Here is a 6,000-nt window from a genome sequence, read left to right as displayed (position 1 = left end):
CCCTCCACTGGGAACTTGCGGAGAGTAAAATTCTCTAACCACTGTCTATCCCTGGCCCCGGCGTCTATAGCCACAAGTTCTGACAAACAGTATTCCCCAAAAATCTGGCCTGCGAGCCAATCAACTGTTGCTTTAGCTCCTGTCGCTTCCAGCTGTGAAATGACAGGGCTTGTAAAAAAAAAAACATGGAATTGACCTACATTTCCTGGTATGGTTTTTATTATTATGGAGAGGTTTTAGTATGAATCAAGGTGTGAGCCCAGGTTTAAGAGAATAGACAGTGTGTACCTGACAGATGATACTCATAACACTTTTACGACACCACCTTTGAGTGTTTCAATATCATTCATAACAACCTTCATATCGCATTTATTCAGCATCATTCATAAGGTATCCTGCCCCAGTAAAGTGTTACGTGTCACCTGCTTAGGGTAGTTTGTAGACACGTGTATCTGAGAACAGCATCAAATGATGAATGATTGACTCTACTCTAAGTTTCCAAACTTTTTATATACTGTATCACTTGTTTATATATGAGCAGTCTAAGATGTCGCACAGTGTTTTTATGTTCCTCTCCAGTTGAGAGGAACTGAAATCTTGTTCTTCGGACAGAATTAAAAGCTGTTGTATCAGATTATAGGGTGTCCGGTGGTTGTGGTTTGTCATGTCAGAACGCTTCCTGATCAGGTTTAGCAACATCTCCTGGCAATGTCTCCCTGCCCCTTGTGTTTTCTCTCATTTCATGACATGTCTGTGGTGAAGGATTTGTCTAAGGTTAGCTAAACCATACACAGATATCTGGGAGGGTAACCCAGATGGTCACTTTTAGTATGCTCATACTTAAATACCTCAGTGCATGAATTCTTACGAAGAAACAGGGAAACATTGTAGGGACATTTCTCAGCCCAACATTGACATAAGATGTTTGTCATGTGGAATATTTTGTTAAGGATGGGGTTATCCGTGCCAAAGATGACAACTGGCAATACCCCATTCTGTCCTTAGGCATATCTGGACTTAGTTTATTGTTGGGGTAGATTTACAGCTAACCAAGAATCACTTTTATAACTCTTAAGGCACTGCATCTCAGATCTTGAGGTGTCACTCCAGGCTGTCTCACAACCAGCCGTGAGTGGGACTCCCATAGGGCGCGCACAATTGGCCCAGCGTCGTCCGGGGTTGCCCGGTGTAGGCCGTCATTGTAAATAAGAATTTGTTCTTAACTGACTTGCTTAGTTAAATTTAAAAAATAATGCCCAGTACGCTTTCTTTTTCTTTTTCCAGTAACAGGTTCCAGACAGTAGCTAACAGTAACAGGTACCAGACAGTAGCTAACAGTAACAGGTACCAGACAGTAGCTAACAGTAACAGGTACCAGACAGTAGCTAACAGTAACAGGTACCAGACAGTAGCTAACAGTAACAGGTACCAGACAGTAGCTAACAGTAACAGGTTCCAGACAGTAGCTAACAGTAACAGGTACCAGACAGTAGCTAACAGTAACAGGTACCAGACAGTAGCTAACAGTAACAGGTTCCAGACAGTAGCTAACAGTAACAGGTACCAGAGAGTAGCTAACAGTAACAGGTACCAGACAGTAGCGAACGGTAACAGGTACCAGACAGTAGCAGGTACCAGACAGTAGCTAACAGTAACAGGTACCAGACAGTAGCTAACAGTAACCAGACAGTAGCTAACAGTAACAGGTACCAGACAGTGCTAACAGTAACCAGAGAGTAGCTAACAGTAACAGGTACCAGACAGTAGCTAACAGTAACCAGAGAGTAGCTAACAGTAACAGGTACCAGACAGTAGCTAACAAGTCTAAAAAGAAAAAGCTAAAAAGATGTATACATTTACATACATGGTTCTAATAAAACCATGGAAAAACCATAACAGGCCATAAATAAACGAGAACACAATGTTTGAGTCCGGAGAGATAAGCAGCTTTCACAAAATCCTGATGAAAAAGTAGTGATAGAGAGATGGTAATAAAACAGATAGATTATGAAGGGGAACATGCTGCCCTACATTAATGGCTCACCAGGCCAAAGGCTGCCATGGCAGAGGGTGGAAATGATCTAAGTGCAGTTTTTGTATTTCACCAGCTAATGTCAAGATTGGGGAGAGTGCACTGATCCTCGATCTGTGTCTTGGTATTGGAGTAACAGTGGTGGGGATGCCGTCAGGGTCGTATTCATTAGGGCCCACCGTAGCAAAACATTTTGCAATGGAAAACGAAAACGAGCATGTCTTATTGGACTAGTTTAGGTAGTCACTCCCCTTTTCTGTCCCTCTTCTTCACTTGGTGCCTAAAGAATAACATCCTATAAGGACAAAGAAGGGCTCAGTTCAGTATGTTCCAGACAGAGTGGCAGACTGCAGTCACAACACTGGCAAACTGTCAACCGGGCACTGACTAGCCTCACTTCTACCCCAACTCATTACATGCACCAGCCTGACACGTGCATCTCGCCGTCTCTTCAGCTCCACTACACTGCTGCTAGGAGTGGAGGCTGCTGAGGGGAGAACGGCTCATAATAATGGCCGGAATTGAGCAAATGGAATGGCACCAAACACCTGGAAACCATGTGTTTGATGTATTTGATACGATTTCACTGATTCCGCTCATTACCACAAAGCTATTCTCCCCAATTAAGGTGCCATCAACGTGCTGTGGATGCTAGAGACTGACCAGATGGGGCGAGGGTGCATATTTGTGAAATAAAAAGGTCCTTTAAAACATTTATAGAATTAATAAGTACATGTCTGTGAGCAGATACGGTGTCCTTTTGAGTGGTATTCATTTTGCAAGCCTTTTCACTGTCCCAGTAGCTATGAGTTAACTTCATCCATTTGTTTTAGCCAGGTTATAATTTTGAAATAACAAAAACTCAGGACTAGAATCAATGATCACAGATACAGAGGACTAGCAATACAACAAATAATTTAGTAGGAAAAGGGACAGGGGTTGGCCAACCCACTCAGGCACCACAAAGCATTTGCAGAAAACACACACCCTTTCCTCCATCCCATCTTTTGGGGTGGTGTATATGGTGCTTACACACATTGGTGCCAAAGAGGCTGGGCTAACAGAGGAAGACCGATACTTAATGAGCTAGACAGGCCCATTTGACATATTTGTCATTTAGCAGACACGCTTAACCAGAGTGACTTACAATTAGAGACTGCCTAGAGACACCCTTGTGGATTATTCAGTGTTGGCAGTACAAACCAAATTCCCCCAAAACTCTCTCCATACTTCTAATTCAAACTCCACTGCTCTATTTTATACAACTACAACAGAGAACAAACTTTTGACGTTGCAAACACAACATCTATACCATTCACACATATTTCAATGTCTGGGGATAGTTACTTCATTTAGAAATAGTTCAATGTGTTGGATACAAACATAAGCAGATGCATTTCAATGTGTTGGATACAGACATAAGCGGATGCATTCCAATGATTGGATACAGACATAGGTGGATGCATTTTTCATAATGATCTTTGCATGTTTTTCTTTTACCCCTTGGCTTCATGCGATGGACAGTTTTAGCCAAAGCTAAGCCACTTTTACATGAGTGAAATCGGGGTTGAATTTACATACCTACAAATATCTACAAAGCCATTTCTGGAACCTTATCTTACAAATCCTCTCACTCAAGAATTGTTACAATTAGACCACTTTGTTCTCACTTCTCTCCTAAGTGCCATTCTTTGACCTCCTCCCTCCCCTACGGTTAAAAAGGAAACATGTTGGAGCATAATAGCAGTAGATGTTTCCCCAGCCCTGAATTTCTCCCCCACCAACCTGAACCTCATCCCTTTGTCTCTGCGGCTCATATCTGGGCTGATTTCTGTGACGCATCACCGGATAGCCAATGAGAACGCTTCTTTTAGGTTTGTTGTCCCAGGCTTGCGTTATGGAGACACCAAAGTGGTGTTTTTGCCCAGTGATGGGCGAGACAGGACGTAGGGCGGAGGGGGAGGAGCTAGGGCCATGGGCAGAGGGGCACGTGTCACCCAACGAGGCCTCGTCCCTGGCCTGTCACAGGGCATCACATCTGCCAGTGAGCGTCTGAGCGAGCAATGAGCATGCATTCTCTAGCTTTAGCTTTCGCCCCCGCCCTGACTCGTTAAGGAGAAATCGTGCAGAATAGCAGGCTCCAATCTGCCTTCTCTGGGCTTGCGACGAATCAACAAAAGCGATTTTAGTGTGATCCCCAGTTGATCAAGCTATCCGCCTGACTGAAGATAATTTGGAGGGAAAGCGACAATATTTTGCTAAAAGTGTTAACAGTTCCATTATTGCTATTGGTGGCTTGGGCATAAACAACAGGGGCTAATCTATCAGACTGGTTTCTAAAAGCCACCAAAACAATGACAATTCAGACTTCTCTATTATGTGACAGGTTAAACCTGAACTATTTGAACACAAATTCAACATGGAACGTTCTAACACAACACATGCTTTCTCCTAGTTCTGACAATCATCCCTTAAAAGCAAGCAAGCCAACAAGCAAGCAATGATCCTTCGATCAGAAAAACATTCTTATATCTTTCATATGTTTTCAGAGCTCAATATCTATCTCCTTAATACTCATCATCCTAAACTTTAGAGGGGGACAATGAGGAAATAAACTATTACTCAGATCCATTGTGCCAACTCTTGATGGTGCCATTCAAAAATTTTCATATTTAGTACTGACATTCTTCAGCATTCTTCAAAATAATCTGTATAAAGAACTGGACTGGTGAATCAACAAGCCATACACAAACAGCTTTCAAACCGTCCCTCTTATCTGAAGTCCTCACCAGTCACCACTACCCTATCCTCTCACCCTCCCGAACATGGCCATGCTATTAGTATCTCAGACGCATAGCTTCTAAACAGTCTACCCAGCTATAGAAGAGAACATTCTGTAGAGATAACATGGAACAGACAAGGAGGGGCCTCAGATGGCTGATGCTTAACTGGTGCATGAGTCTACCTCCAACCCTCAAATATACTGGGCTGGCAGGATCTCAAAACATGGAGTTTGTTTAGGGATTTGACCCTTTTTTCAATTTTTGCCTAAAATGACATACCCAAATCTAACTGCCTGTAGCGCAGGACCTGAAGCAAGGATATGTATATTCTTGATACCATTTGAAAGGAAACACTTTGAAGTTTGTGGAAATGTGAAATTAATGTAGAAGAATATAACACATTAGATCTGGTAAAAGATAATACAAAGAAGAAAAAACATGTTTTTTGTAATCATCTTTGAAACGCAAGAGAAAGGGGAGGACTTCTCTGCAAGAAATATATGACTTAGGAATCTAGGCCAAATTTAGATTATGGCCACTAGATGGCAGCAGTGTATGTGCAAAGTTTTAGACTGATCCAATGAACCATTTCATTTCTGTTCAAAAGACATCGAGACTGCCCAAATGTGCCTAATTGGTTTATTAATACATTTTCAAGTTCATAACTGTGCACACTCCTCAAACAATAGCATTGCATTCTTTCAGTCATAGCTACTGTAAATTGGACAGTGCAGTTAGATTAACAAGAATTTAAGCTTTCTGCCCATATCAGATATGTCTATGTCCTGGGAAATGTTCTTGTTACTTACAACCTCATGCTAATCACATTAGCCTATCTTAGCTCAACCGTCCCGCGGAGGGACACCGATCCTGTAGTAGAGGATCATCTGTACACATTCTAAAATGAGTGCCATTGGAGAACATAGCAATTCAAATTTGCGACTGTCTGACAGTTACAGCAAAATATATGAACAAAAATATAAACACAACATGTAAAGTGTTGTTCCCATGTTTCATGAGCTGAAATAAAAGAGCCCAGAAATGTTCCATATGCAAAGAAAGCATATTTGGGCACAACATTTGTTTACATCCCTGTTAGTGAGCATTGCTCCTTTGCCAAAAAAATCCATCCATCCACCCGACAGGTGTGGCATATCAAGAAGCTGATTAAACAGCATGATCATC

The sequence above is a fragment of the Salvelinus alpinus genome, chromosome 4, assembly GCF_045679555.1.
Source record: "Salvelinus alpinus chromosome 4, SLU_Salpinus.1, whole genome shotgun sequence".
Classification (NCBI taxonomy): domain Eukaryota; kingdom Metazoa; phylum Chordata; class Actinopteri; order Salmoniformes; family Salmonidae; genus Salvelinus; species Salvelinus alpinus.
The sequence above is the reverse complement of the archived record's forward strand: the minus strand, read 5'-3'. Positions refer to the sequence as shown.